This window comes from Nomascus leucogenys, chromosome X (genome assembly GCF_006542625.1).
Source record: "Nomascus leucogenys isolate Asia chromosome X, Asia_NLE_v1, whole genome shotgun sequence".
In the NCBI taxonomy this organism is placed as follows: domain Eukaryota; kingdom Metazoa; phylum Chordata; class Mammalia; order Primates; family Hylobatidae; genus Nomascus; species Nomascus leucogenys.
In genome coordinates, this window is record NC_044406.1 from 100,163,384 (window position 1) to 100,184,238 (window position 20,855).

The 20,855-nt window shown below is 38.2% G+C and overlaps 1 long non-coding RNA gene across 1 annotated transcript; it reads left to right on the forward strand.

Moving 5' to 3' along the window:
* The first annotated feature begins 1,181 nt into the window (after positions 1 to 1,181).
* Positions 1,182 to 20,220, forward strand: LOC115833365. Its single transcript, XR_004028801.1, has 3 exons — positions 1,182 to 1,263; positions 2,678 to 2,685; positions 20,210 to 20,220. It is a non-coding gene; the product is annotated as an uncharacterized LOC115833365 (long non-coding RNA).
* Positions 20,221 to 20,855: the final 635 nt, after the last annotated feature.

A 20,855-nucleotide genomic window follows, 5' to 3' on the forward strand; every position in this document is an offset into this window, starting at 1 on the left:
GCCGAGGCGGGCGGATCATGAGGTCAGGAGATCAAGACCATCCTGGCTAACACAGTGAAACCCGTCTCTACTAAAAATACAAAAAAATTAGCCAGGCGGGGCGGCAGGCGCCTGTAGTCCCAGCTACTCGGGAGACTGAGGCAGGAGAATGGCGTGAACCCAGGAGACGGAGCTTGCAGTGAGCGGAGATCGCACCACTGCACTCCAGCATGGGCGAAAGAGTGAGACTCCGTCTCAAAAAACAAAAACAACAACAACAAAAAACGAAGTACAAGGACATTGGCTCATAGGTATTATCAACCAATGAACCAGTGTCTAATTGTCAAATTGTGATTGTCAATTTCCTTCCACCAGACATTCCGTAGTAATAGAGTATTTGCACATCTGTTGATAGATAACCACTCAGTCATCATTTGGGGCATTAGTCCACCAGGTGGTGTATATATTTGACACCAGGTAATTTTTCTAACGACACATTGAAACTAGAATTTCCAAAGCAGCCATTTGTTTTATTTCATGTTTTAGCATGGAACACAATTTTATGTCATTCAAAACAGATTATAGCCATTTCATCACTGTTCCTGCCTTGTAAGTGTCAACATTATTGTATTGACAAATACTATTTTGGAATGTATCTTTTGATAATGGTGATAAATTATGTTGCAAACTTCTAAAAGATAACTAAGTATTATAGCGTCGTTGAATTGAAAAGGATTTTGAAAGGTCATTTATATTTATTCTCTAGCCTTTGAACTAAACCTCAGTCACTTTAATCTACCCCTAAATTTAATAAGTGTTTTAGTTTCCCAGAAAAGGAAATGTTTGTTTCCCGTGAAATAATTTTAATATGTAGAAATGTTTGAAAGATATAACCCCAAGGCAAACAAATGAAAACTTTTATGTGTATATCATTTGCGTTGCCCAAAACTTTACAATAATAATAATAATACAGAAATGTCTAAAATTTGAGTAGCAGTTTAAATTTTACAAAGTTAATATTAGCAATATTAATATTATTCCCAGTTTACAGAATATCAGGGGAACCAGCCCCCAATATTTCAATGTAGGTTCCTTTCTATTTTCCCTAAGTGTCGGCCAGTCTGAGAAATAAAGAGAAAGAGTACAAGGAGAGAAATTTTACAGCTGGGCCTCCAGGGGTGACATCACACATCAGAAGGTTCCGTGATGCCCACCTGAGCCACAAAACCAGCAAGTTTTTATTAGGGATTTTAGAAGGGGAGGGGATGTACGAACAGGGAGTAAGTCAGAAGGATTACATGCTTCAAAGGGTCATAAAAGATCACAAGGCAGAGGGCAGAGAAAGATCACAAGGCAAGGGCTAAATTAGAATTACTGATGAGGGTCCATGTCCCACTGGGCACGCATTGTCTTGATAAACATCTTAACAGGAAACAGCATTTGAGAGCAGACAACTGGTCCAACTAGAATTCACCAGGCTGGAATTTCCCAATCCTAGTAAGTCTGAGGGCACTGCAGGAGACCAGGGCATATTTCATCCCTTATCTCAACCGCATAAGACAGATGTTCCCAGAGCAGTCATCTATAGGCCTACCCCTGAGAATGCATTCCTTCCCCAGGGTTATCAATTATTAATATTCCTTGCTGGGAAAAGAATTCAGCAATATTTCTCCTACTCACACATTCATTTATAGGCTCTCTGTGAGAAGAAAAATATGGCTCTATTCTGCCCGACCCGGCAGGCAGTCAGACCTTATAGTTATCTCCCTTGTTCCCTGAAAATTGCTGTTATTCTGTTCCTTTTCAGGGTGCACTGATTTCATATTGTTGAAACACACATTTTACAAACAATTTGTACAGTTACTGCAATCATCAGAGGGTCCTGAGGTGACATACATCCTCAGCTTATGAAGAAGATGGGATTAAGAGATTAAAGATAGGCATAATAAATTATAACAGTATTGACTGGGGAAGTGATAAATGTCCATGAAATCTTCACAATTTATGTTCAGAGACTGCAGTAAAGACAGGCATAAGAAATTATAAAAGTATTAATTTTGGGAACTGATAAATGTTCATTAAATCTTCACAATTTATGTTCTTCTGCCATGGCTTCAGCTGGTCCCTCCATTTGGGGTCCCTGACTTTCCACAACAATAGAAGAGACAAGATCAGAATTATATATGCTGTACTCAAACTCATAGTAAAATAGCAATTGAAATATATACTGTATATATAAAACTAGTTTGTAAAATGTAAATAGGTCTGATAAACCAGTTTTGAAGTACATGAAAAGCATCTCATATTTGAACCTAAGTCTTTTGTCCCATTCTCTATTCTTTTTTTCATTCAGCCACACTGCTTCTCTAGTACGTATTCACTAAAGGCATTAAGTAACTCCTGTGATTATGTCTATGTGGGACTACAGGTCTGCTAAGGTCTGCTAATTTGATTGAAGTATTCAACCAATTCCTTTAAATAAATGAATGTTCAACATCAAATTTGACATTCTTCAGAACTCAGTTTAGACCCTTATTCTTAAAAGTTATAACTTAATCCTCCAAAACTGGGTTAGGTGGTCATTCTCCATCATTACACAGCACACGTTATTTACTCTATCTTAAAGTTTATTATATTTGAGGCCAGGAGTGGTGGCTCATGCTTGTAATCCCAGCACTTTGGGAGTCTGAGTGGGCAGATCACAAGGTCAGGAGTTCAAGACCAGCCTGGCCAATATGGTAAAACCCTGTCTCTACTAAACACACACAACAAATAGCCAGGCGTGGTGGCGCATGCCTGTAATCCCAGCAACTCGGGAGACTGAGGCAGGACAATTGTTTGAACCTGGGAGGCGGAGGTTGCAGTGAGCCAAGATCATGCCACTGGACTCCAGCCTAGGTGACAGAGTGAGATCTGTCTCAAAAAAAAAAAAAAAAAAAAAAAAAAAAAGATTATTTTCCAGTATTTGTAATTGTTCTATTATTTGTTTTCTGATCCACTGGATTGTATGCAACTAAAGGGTATGCAATTTTTGTTCCCCTTGTTCATTTTATAGCTGTAGTACCTAACATAATTGTTAGTATGTAGTAGATATCATATAAAAAATCTATGCTTAATGAAAGAATAAATTTAATTAATTGTTGGTAGTGAAATTAGGGTAGGAATGGTTATAAAGAGTTGATTGATCTGTCTAGCCTCTGCCAAGAGTGATTATAGGTCTGAATGGATACAGATTTCTTAATGAATGAATAATCTGTTCTGTTTCTACTCCTACCTTAAGCCACTAGGTTGAAGTTCAGATAAGGAGGATGAATAACATTGTCCTGCCAGTTGTACAGATATTCACCCAATATTCATGAATTACAAATTTAAGATGTAACCATTAGTGATGCCTAAGTCAATGATTTAGTCGTGTGCTGATTAAGTTTTCTGATGATTAATGATCAACAGTAGCATCCTACCATAACAGAAGGCTAGCTCCACTTGCTTATTGGGCCACTGATTCTGCTCTAATCACAGCTAACTGTCGAGAGGAACTTTAACCAAGACCAAGATTCTGAAGAAAAATCAATCCTCATAGTTGAATATATAGCTTAAATTACCTGCTCAAATGTTGATTGGTTGCCTAATCATTGCAGAATAGACCACTGACTCTAATTAGGGTGTAGCTCTGAAATTATGAGAAAAGGTCAGGAAACATCATTCTCCAAAGCTTACACTGATTAGGATCAATAAATGGATTAGATTGCTCATATGGAGAAATCATCCACCATAAGAGATGAACTGTAAATATTATTTCTACTGGGGTTTCTTCTAGAACTTGATCTTAGGCACTGTAACCCCACCTCGTCAAGAGGACTAAAATATATACTTTTTGTAAAACGTTGATGGTGGAGCTGTTTGCAGAGTGTTTCAGAATTAAGACTGAACTGGTGTCTACACAATGCTCTCCAGGAGAGCAAGAGTCTATATTCACCAGATGTTATTTTTCTGTTCACATGCTCTCAAAACGTGTATTTTACAGTGCAATGGGGAGAATTCTCTACTCATATAACATCTTCAAATCCTTCCCACATTAAAGGCCCTCCTTTTGACTTATATATTGAATGCCACATGAAGAGTAGATCATAGATAGCAGGAATTATCAGGAAAGTTATGCCTGTTCATTCTCTCTTTTTAAAGTGTACGCTTTAAGTGTATTAATCCATTTTAAGATGTTGGTTGGAATGATCAAGGGAAGAGACTGCCACAACCCTTCTCTCTGCTAGTTAATATGTGTGTGCGTGTAACACTTTAGATAATAATGCACTTGGATAGTTTGGTCTCAGGTGGCTATAACTTTTTCCTTTTCCTTTTTACTTTTAAAATAGCATTTTTTCCTTAAGATCACTTGAAAATAAAATATTTGTTATCGCTTAAAAACAAAACACCTTTTATAGAAATGCCTCTTTATGTGTGTTTGTTTATTCTCTTCCTTACCCGACGCCATTTTTCCCCTTAGAAAGAACTAAAATCTGTTGTAAACTTTGTTTGTAGTAGATCAAATGAGTCTCTAGGTGCACATTACAAAAATTAAAACATGACCTCCTGGCCAGGAGTAGTGGCTCAAGCCTGTATTCTCATGTCTTTCGGAGACTGAGACAGGAGGATGACTTGAGCCCAGGAGCCCAGGAGCTAACTCTAGACCAGCCCTGGCAACATAGTAAGATCCTGTATCTCAAAAAAAAAAAAAAAAAAGAAAATTAGAGGAGCATGGTGGCACACACCAGTAGTTCCAGCTACATGGCAGGCTGAGATGGGAGGATCGCTTGAGCCCAGGAGTTCCAGGCTGCAGTGAACCATGATGAAGCCATTGCACTCCAGCCTGGGTGACAGAAGACTCTGTCAAAAAAAAAAAACAAAACCCAAACCTCATGACTTCTTATGACTTTTGATTGATTTAAAAGAGAAGCTGTTCCCTGCCCCTCTGTGCCTCATTCTTACAGTCTAAGCTCGTCCAACCTGCAGCCCACTGGCCTCATGTGGTCCGGGACAGCTTTGAGTGCAGCCCAATACAAATTCATAAACTTTCTTAAAACATTAGAATTTTTGCAACTTTTTTTTAGCCTATCAGCTATGGTTAGTGTTATTGTCTTTTATGTGTGGCCCAAGACAATTCTTCTTCTTCCAATATGGCCCAGAGAAGCCAGAAAGATTGGACATCCCTGTCCATCTGTGAGCACTCTCATATCTTTACTTGCTATTAGGGATTTTTGTTAACAAAACTGAAAATGCTATCCCAAATATTTTATTTTCCAAAGGTGCATGCATACCATTTAAATAACAAGGACATGTAAGTACCTGTGCAGTGTTTTCTGTAGAAAAATTCCCCAAAATTGTACATCTTATATTTTGTTATATTTGACCTGTATAAACCTGGCTTTGCAGATGGATCAAAACTATTCTGTGATCAAATTTTAGAGGCTTTGTTCAGAATACACACACATACACACACACACACACATATTATAATATTTAACATTACATTATTAGATAAGCATTCTTTTGGATTTAAAACATATTTCTATCTTCTAAAGTTTTCTTTTTCAATAGAAATACATTTGGTTAGGGGAGCTCCATAAGCCCTTATCAGATAAATCATTTGCTAAGAATCATGTAATGCAATAATAACAGCAAAGTTTTAAATTGGTGGGATTTCAGGAGCACAGCCATTTAACAGACATGCTAAAAGGGTGGCAGCAAAGAAGCAATAAACCACAACATCACTCATTTCCAAATTTTTGTCAGAGCCTAATGTAATCACATAGGTAAGGAAATTTGTTCAATAAAATATTGGTATAAGCCTTTAACATTTAGTAAAAATGTTGGAGCAGGAAGAATTCTTAGAGATCCCCTCATTCAAATCATTCACATTACAGAGGAAAAAAAAAAAGGAAAGAGTGGCTAGAGTCCTAATTCAGTTTTTCTTCCTGTAAGCCAGACTGATCTTGCCACTGGGCTATAGAGAAAGTGTTGGTACAAACTTACTAATTAAAGTTTTTTTATGTGACAGAAAAGTATATATCGCTGACTTTTGATAACATAAGCCATATGCTCTCACATAAACCTGATCTTCTAAAGCTAGAGTACACAGGCAAGACATATAATTTTCTTTTTCTTTTTTTCTTTTTTTTTTTTGAGTTGGAGTCTCACTCTGTCACCCAGGCTGGAGTGCAGTGGTGTGATCTTGGCTCACTGCAACCTCCGCCTCCCGGGTTCAAGCAATTCTCCTGCCTCAGCCTCCTGAGTACCTGGGATTATAGGTGCCTGCCACCACACCTGGCTATTTTTTGTTTTTTTAGTAGAGACGGGGTTTCTCCATGTTGGCCAGGCTGGTCTTGAACTCCTGACCTCAGGTGATCCACCCGCCTCAGCTTCCCAAAGTGCTGGGATTACAGGCATGAGCCACCATGCCTGGCCAAGACATACAACATTCTACATAAGTTAGGAGAAGATAAATGCCTTACTTTAACACACATTGAAAGCTCGTTTACACTACAAATGGTGTTCAAGGTGAAGGGTTAGGGTTAGTCATCACGCACAGGTAGATTAAGTTGTACTCCAATATCTGATTCACTAATATTTCCCAATATATCTGAAATTTCACTATCAGAGACATTAATCATGTCTACAAAATTTTTAGTTTAAAAAACATTCATAGTTGAGAAGCTCTTAATTTTTCAGACTGCTTCCCAAGGGTCCCACTAGATGCTGGCAGGCCCAACAGGAATGGATGACCAGCAAGGTAAAGTATGTTAAAGAATAAAAATGGAGGCCACAGTGTAGATATACCCTCAAAGCCAACGCCTATAGCCATGTAGTTGAAATTTACGTCATTCTGATTTCCCCCAAACACTAGCTCTCATTATAAACCTAACACAAAATGTAAGCATCATGTTCTTTCAACATGATTCAGTGAAATAAAGCCGATCAGCTATAGACAAATCAATTTAAACATCTTTGCTTGCCGTAACAAGAATGTTAATGTTAGCAGCCAATCACAGAAAAGGTCAAAGTACTTTCTTCTTGATGCTTTATAAACTATGCTATAACAACTGTGAGCAGGGCTTCTCACCACTTTCAGCTTGAGGTCTCCCAGTTCGCAAACTGATTTTTTGTATGCACAATAAACTTTAAGTTTTTTTCTAACTTGATTTCATTTTGTTTTTGACAAGGTTGATGGAGAAGTGAAACTATGTACAGAATGTAAGGCACCATTTATGAGGGTGACACTTGGCACTGCATTAGAGAAGGTTGAACTATAATTTGCACCTATGGGATTGTACAAATTGGGATGTGAATGCAGTATGTGGAGGTGATCAAAAAGTACTGAAAACTCCCTCCATTTTGCTAAGAGCCAGCTGTGGTTATGGGAAAAGATCTGGAAGAAAAGAGAGCAGTGACCCATACAAAAGATGGCTGGAATTTGTTGGGGTTTTACATGTGGAGGGCTTTGTGCTAGGCTCCAGGGCTAGGCAGTAATACATATTTCTCAAATTTTAAGGACAAAAAAATTTAAAACTTCTCAACTAAAGTGATTTCCTACATACAATAGCTATAAACTTCTAATGAAGCATCTCTCTGTTCAGACCTGCACTGTAGCTTGTTTATAAAAGTACCAAAGTCTGCTCAAGCTTAGACATAAAGAAAGTGAAAGATCTAACATTTAGAGTTCTTAACTAGGTTCAATTCTCCAAGTTTATTATTCTGCAGGCAAGTAGTTGCACGTCATTGAGAGACTAATGGTGCAAAATGAAGAGAAAGTTTCAATTCATTGAAAGTCGATTATATCATTCTCAGCATAACACAGTACCCCGATGATTTCAATCTAGCCTTGCTACAAATTTTGCTAACTTCTGGCTACAGTGTGGATCCTTCTTTAGACTGGCAGCTTCAAGAGTAAATTAACCCAAAGTCAATAATATCTGACACTTTTTTCTCTCTTTCGATATATGTTTCACCTTTTCCTTCACTTACTCTATCTTCAGCTCAGGTTTTGACTCTAAACTAGAACTTGACATTCAGTTAGACTGCTTTGATGGGCAAAGGAAGTACACGCCTCATGAATGTTTTCTGTTTTGAAGTGGTTCAACTGCCTGTGGTGAGCCTGGAATGTAAAACCAATGCCTCCTTGCTAATTGTGAAATCCTTCAGGTTTGTGTTGGGGATCAAACCCAATCATTCCGTTTGTTCAATAGGCATCTAATTGAGAACCATGGAAATCTAACATGTTGGTTAAGACAGATGATCTGTACATACCAATATGGGTCCCCTTGTTTCTAAGGAGGTAAGTCAGCAGCACTCGCTGATTGATAGGATGTGAGGGTGAGACAGAAGGATTCAAGGATTTGATTAATGGAGTGATTGTGGTGTATCCAAAGCATGCAGACCAAGGCCATCTCAAATTTTTACTTGATATATTCCCCTTATCCCAGTATAGGAAACAGAAGGTGAGGTGCATACTAGGGAGGGATGAGTAATAATTTGGTTTTAGACATTGTGGTGTGAAGTGCCTGTAAAGCTACTAAGTGAAAATGTCTTGGGAAATGAATCTGGAGCTCAGAAGAGAAATCATGGTGTAGCCTGTGTGTTAATAAGGTCCGTTGGTTACTCCCTGGAGATGGATCAGTTGGATAGCTTTCTTTTTAATGTTTTTTTTTTTTTTTAATTTTTGGGAGTGCACAGTAGGTGTGTATATTTATGGGGTACCTGAGATACTTTAATATAGTCATACACTGTATAATAATCACATCAGGGTAAATAGGGTATCCATCACCTCAAGAATTTATCATTTCTCTGTGTTAAAAACATTCAAATTATACTCTTTTAGTCATTTTCAAATGTGGAATAAATTATTGTTGACTGTAATCACTATGTTGTGCTATCAAATACTAGATCTTATTCATTCTGTTTTTGTACCCATTAACCTAGATAGGTTTCTTAAATTACCCTACAATGGATTTTATTTCAAGCTTTTGTCAGCTATATTCTAGTGGTGCTCCCAAATCTTTGAAGAATTTATCTAAACAATTTTTCACATTTTTCCCTGAGAATGAGACATTTTAGTTTCAATAATAATTTAATTCAGCCTAAATCAGCTGAGAGCCAAAGTTATCACATAGTTAGCAATCATGCTAAGGTATTTTAGACAATCATATAGTGTCTATTCTTGGTTTTAGTTTTCATTCTAAGTGTGATCTTTGCAAAAGCCATTCACTTTCTTGGCTACCAGCTTATTTGTTTCTAATGAGGGGATGGTAATAGTGGTGACATCTTGCCCTTCCTTAGCAGAAGGGTTTGGTAAACAGTGGTGACTTTCTCAGTTCAACATTCTATTTGTCATTCATTGAATACTCATTTAGAAATGTTCAGGCTCCTCAGAGTCAATCCAGTGCACTGACACGAGTTACTAATACTCATAAAAACCTAAATCTATCTGATTGAAACAGTCAATATAGCAATTAGGTTGGGACATGAACTGATCATGTTGCTACTTATCAAGAGAGTTTCACTGGGCCTTTACCACAGAATAAAAAATAATAATAAAACCTATGTTTCACTTTGGATATACTGATTTAGCTATATTTCCCTACCTAGAGAAGATTTACAATAAAGAGGACAAATAAAACCTTAAGTCAGATAAATTAGCCATAGTGAAATTAGATCGATCCCAGGTTGCCCAGATACAGCATCTCCAAACTTCAAGTAAATTGTCTTTGAGTACTTTGGATCACAATGATAACTCTAAGCTCTAATATTTATTACATTTATTATTATCTATTTTTGTATGGGAAATTTTTTTTATTCTACTTTAAGTTCTGGGATGCATATGCAGAACATGCAGGTTTGTTACATAGGTATACACGTGCCATGGTGGTTTGCTGCAACCATCAACCTGTCATCTACATTAGGTATTTATCCTAATGCTATCCCTCCCCTAGCTCCCCAACCCCTGACAGGCCTTGGTGTATGATATTCCTCTCCCTGTGTCCATGTGTTCTCATTGTTCAACTCGCACTTATGAGTGAGAACATGCAGTGTTTTGTTTTCTGCTCGTGTTAGTTTGCTGAGAATCATGGTTTCCAGCTTCATCCATGCCCCTGCAAAGGACACGAACTTATCCTTTTTATGGCTGCATAGTATTCCATGGTGTATATGTGGCACATTTTGTTTATCCAGTCTATCACTGATGGGCATTTGGGTTGCTTTCAAGTCTTTCCTATTGTGAACAGTGCTGCATTAAACATACGTGTAAATGTCTCTTTATAGTAGAATGATTTAAAAACCTTTGGGTACATACCCAGTAATGGGGTTGCTGAGTCAAATGGTATTTCTGGTTCTAGATCCTTGAGGAATCGCCACACTGTCTTCTATAATGGTTGAACTAATTTACACTCCCACCAAATGTGTAAAAGCATTCCTATTTCTCCACATCCTCTCCAGCATCTGTTTATTTCCTGAGTTTTTAATGATCGCCATTCTAACTGGCATTTGATTTACATTTCTCTAATGACCAGTGATGATGAGCTTTTTTTCATATGTTTGTTGGCCACATAAATATCTGTTTCTGAGAAGTGTCAGTTCATATGCTTAACCCACTTTTTGATGGGTTTTTTTCTTGTAAATTTATTTAAGTTCATTGTATATTCTGGATATTAGCCCTTTGTCAGATGGACAGATTGTAAAACTTTTCTCCCATTCTGTAGGTTGCCCGTTCACTCTGATGATAGTTTCTTGTGCTGTGTAGAAGCTCTTTAGTTTAATTAGATCCCATTTGTCAATTCTGGCTTTTGTTGACATTGCTTTTGGTGTTTTAGTCATGAACTCTTTGTCAATGCCTATGTCCTGAATGGTACTGCCTAGGTTTTCTTCCAGGGTTTTAGGTCTCACATATAAGTCTTTAATCCATCTTAATTTCTGTGTAAGGTGTAACGAAGGGGTCCAGTTTCAATTTTCTGTATGTGGCTAGCCAGTTTTCCCAACACCATTTATTAAGTAGGGAATCTTTTCCCCATTGCTTGTTTTTGTGAGGTTTGTCAAAGACCAGATGGATGTAGATGTGTGGCATTATTTCTGAGGCCTCTATTCTTTTCCATTGGTCTAGATATCTGTTCTGGTACCAGTACCATGCTGTTTTGGTTACTGTAGCTTGGTAGTATATTTTGAAGTCAGGTAGCATGATGCCTCCAGCTTTGTTCTTTTTGCTTAGGATTGTCTTGGCTATACTGACTCTTTTTTGGTTTCATATGACATTTAAAGTAGATTTTTCTAATTCTGTGAAGAAATACAATGGTAGATTGATGGGGATAGCATTGAATCTATAAATTACTTTTGGCAATATGGCCATTCCATAATTCTGATTCTTCCTATCCATGAGCATGGAATATTTCTCCATTTGTTTGTGTCCTCTCTTATTTCCTTCAACAGTGGTTTGTAGTTCTCCTTGAAGAAGTCCTTCACATCTCTTGTAAGTTGGATTCCTATGTATTTTATTCTCTTTGTAGCAATTGTGAATGGAAGTTCACTCATGATTTTCCTATTATTGGTGTATAGGAATGCTTGTGATTTTTGCACATTGATTTTGTATCTTGAGACTTTGCTGAAGTTGCTTATCAGCGTAAGGAGATGTTGGGCTGAGACGATGGGGTTTTCTTTTTTCTTTTTCTTTTTTGAGATGGAGTCTTGCTCTGTCGCAGAGGCTGGAGTGCAGTGGTGCAATTTTGGCTCACTGCAACCTCTGCCTGCCAGGTTCAAACAATTATCCTGCCTCAGTCTCCTGAGTAGCTGGGAATACAGGCGTGTGCTACCATGGCCGGCTAATTTTTTTTTTTTTTTTTGTATATTTAGTAGAGATGTGGTTTCACCACACTGGCCAGGCTGATCTCGAACTCCTGACCTTGTTCTCCACCTGCCTGGGCCTCCAAAGGTGCTGGGATTACAGGTGTGAGCCACCGCGCCTGGTCTGACGATGGGGTTTTCTAAATATACAGTCGTGTCATCTGCAAACAGACAATTTGACTTCCTCTATTCCTATCTGGATACCCTTTATTTCTTTCTCTTGCATGATTGCCCTGGCCAGAACTTCCAATACTATGTTGAATAGGAGTGGTGAGAGAGGGCATCCTTGTCTTGTGCTGGTTTTCAAAGGGAATGCTTCCAGCTTTTGCCCGTTCAATATGATATTGGCTGTGGGTTTGTCATAAATAACTCCTATTATTTTGAGATATGTTATAGCGATACCTAGTTTATTGAGAGTTTTTACCATGAAGGGGTTTTTAATTTTATCAAAGGCCTTTGCTGTATCTATTGAGATAATCATGTGGTTTTTCTCATTGGTTTTGTTTATGTGATGGATTACATTTATTGATTTACATATGTTGAACCAGTCTTGAATCCCAGGGATGATGAAGCCGTCTAGATCATGGTGGATGAGCTTTCTGATGTGCTCCTGGATTTGGTTTGTCAGTATTTTATTGAGGATTTTCACATTGATGTTCGTCAGGGATATTGGCCTAAAATTTTCTTTTTTTGTTGTGTCTCCGCCAGGTTTTGGTATCAGGATAATGCTGGCCTCATAAAATGAGTTAGGGAGGAGTTCCTATTTTTCTATTGCTTGAAATAGTTTCAGAAGGAATGATACCAGCTTCTCTTTGTACCTCTGGTAGAATTTGATGGAATCCATCTGTTCCTAGGCTTTTTTTTTTTTAGTTGCTAGGCTATTGATTACTGCCTCAATTTCAGAACTTGTTATTGGTCTATTCAGGGATTCAACTTCTTCCTGGTTTAGTCTTGGGAGGTTGTATGTGTCCAGGAATGTAGCCATTTCTTCTAGATTTTCTAGTTTATTTGCATAGAGGTGTTTATAGTATTCTCTGATGGTAGTTTGTATTTCTGTGGGATCAGTGGTGATATCCCCTTTATCATTTTTTATTCTGTCTATTTGATTCTTCTCTCTTTTCTTCTTTATTATTCTGGCTAGCAGTCTATCTATTTTGTTAATATTTTCAAAAATACAGCTCCTGGATTCATTGATTTTTTGAAGGGTTTTACATGTATCTATCTCCTTCAGTTCCCCTCTGATCTTAGTTAGTTTTTGCCTTCTGCTAGCGTTTGAATTTATTTGCTCTTGCTTCTCTAGTTCTTTTAATTGTGATTTTAGGGTGTCAATTTTAGATCTTTCCTGCTTTCTCCTGTGGGCATTTAGTGCTATAAATTTCCCTCTAAACACTGCTTTAGCTGTGTCCCAGAGATTCTGGTACGTTGTGTCTTTATTCTCATTGGTTTCAAAGAACTTACTTATTTCTGCCTTCATTTCGTTATTTACCAAGTAGTCATTAAGGAGCAGGTTGTTCAGTTTCCATGTAGTTGTGCAGTTTTGAATGAGTTTCTTAATCCTGAGTTCTAATTTGATTGCACTGTGCTCTGAGAGACTATTTGTTATGATTTCCATTCTTTTGCATTTGCTGGGGAGTGTTTAATTTTCAATTATGTGGTTGATTTTAGAATAAGTGCAATGTGGTGCTGAGAAGAATGTATATTCTGTTGATTTGGGGTGGAGAGTTCTATAGATGTCTAGTAGGTCCACTTGGTCCACAGCTGAGTTCAAGTCCTGAATATCCTTGTTAATTTTCTATCTCATTGATCTGTCTAATATTGACAGTGGGATGTTAAAATCTCCTACTGTTATAGTGTGGGAGTCTAAGTATCTTTGTAGGTCTCTAAGAACTTGCTTTATGAATCTGGGTGCTCCTTTATTGGGTGCATATATATTAAGATAGTTAGATCATCTTGTTACATTGATCCCTTTACCATTATGTAATGCCCTTCTTTGTCTTTTCTGAAATTTGTTGGTTTATCTGTTTTATCAGAGACTAGGATTGCAATCCCTGCTTTTCTTATGTTTTGCTTTCCATTTGCTTGGTAAATCTTCCTCCATCCCTTTATTTTGAGCCTATGTGTGTCTTTGCACGTGAGATGGGTCTCCTGAATACAGCACACCAATGAGTCTTGACTCTTTTTTTTTTTTTTAATTTTCATTTTTCTTTTTTTTTTTTTTTTTTGAGACGGAGTCTCGCTCTGTCGCCCAGGCTGGAGTGCAGTGGCGCAATCTCAGCTCACTGCAACCTCCACCTCCTGGGTTCATGCCATTCTCCTGCCTCAGCCTCTCCGAGTAGCTGGGACTACAGGCACCCGCCACCACGCCCGGCTAATTTTTTTTTGTATTTTTAGTAGAGACGGGGTTTCGCTGTGGTCTCGATCTCCTCACCTCGTGATCCGCACACCTCGGCCTCCCAAAGTTCTGGGATTAGACGCGTGAGCCACCGCGCCCGGCTGAGTCTTGACTCTTTATCCAATTTGCCAGTCTGTGTCTTTTAGTTGGGACATTTAGTCCATTTACATTTAAGGTTAATACTGTTATGTGTGAATTTCATTCTGTCATTATGATGCCAGCTGGTTATTTTTCCTGTTAGTTGATGCAGTTTTTTCATAGTGTTGATGGTCTTTACAACTTGGTATGTTTTTGCAGCGGCTGGTACCGGTTTTTCCTTTCCATACTTAGGGCTTCCTTCAGGAGCTCATGTAAAGCAGGCCTGATGGTGACAAAATCTCTCAGCATTTGGTTGTCTGTAAAGTATTTTACTTCTCCTTTGCTTATGATGCTTAATTTGGCTAGATTTGAAATTCTGGGTTGAAAATTCTTTTCTTTAAGAATGTTGAATATTGGCACCCACTCTCTTTTTACTCGTAGGGTTTCTGCTGAGAGATCTGCTGTTAGTCTGACGGGCTTCACTTTTTGGGTAACCCGACCTTTCTCTCTGACTGCCCTTAACATTTTTTCCTTCATTTCAACCTTGGTGAATCTGATGATTACGTGTCTTGGGGTTGCTCTTTTTGAGGCGTATCTTTGTGGTGTTCTCTGTATTTCCTGAACTTGAATGTTGGCCTGTCTTGCTATGTTGGGGAAGTCCCCCTGGATAAAATCCTGAAGAGTGTTTTTCCAACTTGGTTCCATTCTCCCCATCACTTTCAGGTACACCGATCAAATGTAGGTTTGGTGTTTTCACATAGTCCCATATTTCTTGGAGGCTTTGTTCATTCATTTTTATTCTTTTCTCTCTAATCTTGTCTTCACACTTTATTTCATTAAGTTGATCTTCAATCTCTGATATCCTTTCTTCTGCTTGATCAATTGGGCTATTGATACTTGTGTATGCTTCACAAAGTTCTCATGCTGTGTTTTTCAGCTCCATCTGGTCATTTATGTTCTTCTCTAAACTGGTTATTCTAGTTAGCAATTCCTCTAACCTTTTTTCAAGGTTCTTAGCTTCCTTGCATTGGGTTAGAACACGTTCCTTTAGCTTAGAGGAGTTTGTTATTACCCACCTTCTGAAGCCTACTTCTGTCAATTTGTCAAACTCATTCTTTGTCCAGTTTAGTTCCCTTGCTGGTGAGGAGTTGTGATCTTTTGGAGGAAAAGAGGTGCTCTGGTTTTTCGAATTGTCAGCCTTTTTGTGCTGGACTTTCCTCATCTTTGTGGATTTATCTACCTTTGGTCTTTGACGTTGGTGACCTTCGGATGGGGTTTCTGTATGGATGTCCTTTTTGTTGATGTTGATGCTATTCCTTTCTGTTTGTTAGTTTTCCTTCTAACAGTCAGGCCCCTCTGCTGCAGGTCTGCTGCAGTTTGCTGGAAGCACACTCCAGACCCTGTTTGCCTGGGAATCACCAGCAGAGGCTGCAGAACAGCAAAGATTGCTGTCTGTTCCTTCTTCTGGAAGCTTTGTCCCAGAGGGGCACCCACCAGATGCCAGCCGGAGCTCTCTTGTATGAGATGTCTGAGGACCCCTGCTGTGAGATGTCGCCCAGTCAGGAGGCATGGGGCTCACGGACAAACTTGAAGAGGTAGTCTGTCCCTTAACAGAGCTTGAATGCTGTGCTGGGAGATCCACTGCTCTCTTCAGAGCTGGCAGGCAGGAAAGTTTAAGTCTGCTGAAGCTGCACCCACAGCTGCCGCTTCCCCCAGGTGCTCTGTCCCAGGGAGATGGGAGGTTAATCTATAATCCCGTGACTGGGGCTGTTGCCTTTCTTTCAGAGATGCCGTGCCCAGACAGGAGGAATCTAGAGAGGCAGTCTGACTACAGCAGCTTTGAGGAGCTGCTGTGGGCTCTGCCCAGTCCGAACTCCCCCTTTGTTTACACTGTGAGGGGAAAACTGCCTACTCAAGTCTCAGTAACGGTAGATGCTCCTCCCCCACCAAGCTCCAGCATCCCAGGTTGACTTCAGACTTCTGTACTGGCAGCAAGAACTTCAAGCCAGTGGATCTTAGCTTGCTGGGCTCCATCGGGGTGGGATCCACTGAGCCAGACCACTTGGCTCCCTGGCTTCAACCCACTTTCCAGGGGAGTGAATGGTTCTGTCTCGCTGGCCTTCCAGGCACCACTGGGGTATGAAAAACAAAAAACCAAAAACCAACAAAACCTCCTGCAGCTAGCTCAGTGTCTGCCCAAACAGCCACACAGTTTTGTGCTTGAAACCGAGGGCCCTGGTTGCATAGGCACCCCATGGGAATCTCCTGTTCTGTGGGTTGTGAAGACAGTGAGAAAAGCATAGTATCTTGGCTGGAATGCACTGTTCCTCACGGCACAGTCCCTAAAGGCTTCCCTTGGCTAGGGGAGGGAGTTCCCCGATGCCTTGAGTTTTCCGGATAAGGTTATGACCCACCCTGCTTCGGCTCACCCATCGTGGGCTACACCAACTGTGTAACCAGTCCCAGTGAGATGAGCTGGGTACCTTAGATGGAAATGCAGACATCACCCACCTTCTGCGTTGATCTTGCTGGGAGCTGCAAACCAGAGCTGTTCCTATTCGGCCATCTTGGCCACAACCCTGTATTATCTACTCTTATTTGGCATTTTATTATATCAATTACATATCTTGAAGTTAGACTTGTCTTTCAATCAAGATTGCAAATTAATCAAGTAAAAGGGATTATATTTTAATGGAAAGAGGTATAATGTGCTTAGAAAAGCATAGGCTGTATGTAAATTATATAAAACTGGTGTGATGGTACACATATAGATCAATGAAACAGAATTAAGAGGCCAGAAACAAACACTTACATTTTTGATAAGTTGATTTTGCCAAGACAATGCAATGGAGAAATAATAATTATTTCAACAAACAGTACTGGAGACAACTGGATATCCATATGCAAAAAAAAAAAAATCAACTTAGACCTTTGCCTCAGATAATATGCAAAAAATACCTCCATATGGATTATAGACCTAAATTTAAGAGCTAAAACTTATAATTTTTAGAAAAAAGGGGATAAAATCTTTATGACTTTGGGTTATTCAAAGAATTTTTAGATGTGATGCTGAAAATACAATTCATAAAATAATATAAATAATGAATTGGAGTTCATTGAAATTGAAAACTTCTGCTCTTTAAAACGTACCACTAAAAATGAAAAATAAAAAAGTCAGAATTAGAGAAATGAAACTATAATCCAAGATATCTGAAATATCAATCCCTTGATTTTATAAAACATGGTCACCCTAATATCCATGAGTATCAAATGCACTTTAAGTAATGAGGAAGGACTCAGAGAAATCATTACTTAGAATACATTGCTGGATGCCCTATGAAACTCTGATGAAATCAATTATTAGAAACTTAGTATGTTGAAATGAAAATCTGACTTCAAATTCTGTGGCCTTACCCCAGATAATGTTCTTCAAATATTCTATTCCCTTTTTAATCAGTCTCTCTAAGCAAAACACGTAATATTTCACCCTTCATCCTAACCCTTTAAAAGTTAATATTAAGACCATAATAAAAGGATCGGAACTACTAAGCCATCATTTTACTGCTTCCCCCTCAGATTTCTCCTTTGTACATTTCTTCCTGAAGGAACTGCACATGGCTTTTCTTGAGAGAATTAGAGCCAGTCATAATGCAATTATTGCCAGGTGCATGGACTTTGAAGTAAGTGACATTGGTTTCAAATTGATTGGATAAGGTGAAATGCTTGACCTCTCTCCAATCTTTAGTTTCTTTAGCTGTTAAATGGGACAATATTACCTATTTCTCAGGAACTACATGAAATCATGCACTTAAAATACAGTTCAGTGAATAGTATAAAGCACTTAAGGAATAGTTGTTGTTTTTATTGTTGGAAAATGCATTTATCTGACATGTTCACATTAGATATATATTGAACAGCCCCATGCACATATTTACAATTAAATTAGACACTACATCGCTGTAGAGATTAAAAACTAGAGTTAACGTTAGTCAGATTTTCTTAGAGCACAGATATATAAATAACAAGATAGAATGCTGGATTATATTTTGGTTCTGGTTCTGTCAATATTCATTTTTGTATTAATAGTCATTGAGAACTTATTAGGTTATAAATATACATTGGGCAATAAAACAAATACCATGCCTAAATTTATGGAGTTTACATTCTGGTAGGAATGACAGAAAAGAAATAATTAAAGAATCAAGTAATGATATAAATGAAATTATTATGTTTGATGAAGAAGATGAATACATAACAGATGGTGAAGTATAATGAGGGCCCCATGGTGGGTACGATAAGAGGGATGGTGTCTCTAAAGAGCTAACACTTAAGGTAGTCCTGAAGAATGATAATGAGCCACTCACGCAGGCAAGAGAAAGAAATCTATTCTAGATGGAAGAACGAGCATGCATGAAAGCCCTGGAGTGGGGAGGGGCCTGTCATGTGCCATGAACCGAAAGGAAGCCTGTATGACTGTAGAGTGGTGAGCAAGGGCAGAATGGCCCACACTGAGTTGAAGTAGTAGTTAGGGGATGAACCACTCAAGGCCTTGTAGGCCATGGAATTAATTTGGATTTTATCCTAAGAGTGAAGAAAAGTCATGAGTCTTTTAATCAATAGAGAAACATGATACAATTTTATATTTTTAAAATACCTCTTTGAATTCTACATATGGCAATGATGTGGAGGAGGCAACAGAAGTACAAAGACCATTTAAAAGACTCTAGAAATGGCCTCTTGAGAGACTTGCTGGTAACCAAAACTATGTTGATGATAGTAGCGATGAAGAGACATAGATGCGTTTGATATTTATAATTAGAAATTATAAACAGCAGTACTCACTGAATGATTGTCCACATAGGGTAATGAAAGAAAAATATTAAGGATGACTCCAAGCGTTCTGGTTTGTAAATCTAGGTTGCTTGTACTGCCATTTACAGAGATATGAAACACTGAAACAGAAAAAGTGGATAGAGGTATGAGGTAAAGTTAAATTTCAGACGCCCATGAGGCATCCAAGTATAGATGTCAAGTATGCAGAAGGAATATCAATCAAGAAATTTCAGGGATAGATTAGGTATATATAGAGAGAGATTTCAGAAATTTAGGGTACAGATAACATTTGTGGTTATAAGACTGACTCAGAGCACTTAGAGAAAGAGTACAGGTAGAGAAGAGATGCAAGAACCAAGAACTGTCACACCCAACATTCACTGGTAAAGAAGAGGGGAGAGACAAGCAAAGAGAACTAAATGCAGGAAGTCTCCAAAGGCTCCCTAATCTGCCTTTCTCTTTCCCATTGCCATTATTTCAGTTCTGGCCACCACTAGAGTTCTATTGAATCAAAAAGATGTGATTTTTCAAGGTGTGAGAAGTATCTAGGAGCTTCATTTTCTCACTTCTTCCTATTTATGTAGTTTACACAGCCTGTGAAACAATCTGAGATAGGAACTAAAAAACAGATTCAAATGTTTTGCATCAGCACAACCACTCTCTAGATAATGCACTTCTGTTACTATGTGAGTTTATTTACAAAGGTCTTGATGAATTTTTTGAAGGAATGATATCTGTTTGGTGAGTCTTTACTCAAAGTATAGCTCCACATGCAGAATAAAAGATTAAACAAACACATTAAGTGTATATGCTCCTTTTGATGATGACATCTGTGAGGTTTTGACAGATTACAGAGCATTCCCCATTTGGACACATTTGCCAACCTGAGAAAATTACAAATTGCAGCTGACTTTCAAAATAAGTGACAAGGAAAAACTGTGGTAAACTTTTCCATCATTCTTGTTTTACGGACTCTGCCATTTCTCTAGAAGTTAAAAAAAAGAATTCTGAGGGTAGGACTGAGTGGTTTTTGTTATTCTTGAGTTTAAGTTTCTCAGGAATTGGAATGGATTAGAGTGACAGGAGATTAACATGCCAATCCAACCACCAGTGTCTGGATTTCCATTCACTCAAATACCTAAGGATATTAACACATATTTATTTTACAGGTTGGGAATTATCTCCAGAATTATACCATCATTTGAGATGTGTCATTAAAAATGATCCTTTTTTTCTTTTCTTTCAGAGAAAGCAAGGAATATTTTATTCAAGGGGAATTACAACAATGGGGTTTTGTAGTAGAGGGAAGCGATTGGATTCAACTCCCTAGTCTTTTTTCTTAACATGGGGATTTAAAAGTAGGTCTGAAAAAGATGGTCTTTTACCTTCTGCCATACTATTAATTTATGTTGAAAAAATATTATTTACATAATACTTTCTTCATGAGGTAAATGCATTGTAAAGAATTTTACTGATTTCCAAGATAAATAATTGTTGCTAGCCAAGCCAGTAATGGGATAAATTTAACCCAATACACACAAGCTCAGTTACCTGCCTTTGATTTTGCTCATTACCACTCAACAAGGTAGGAGGATATACAAACTTGAAAAACTGAGACCCAGTTTCACCATTTGTGAATCTTTAACCAAAATTCATTAAATCTTCTCTGATAGTGTCTATTAATGTTTGAGACAGA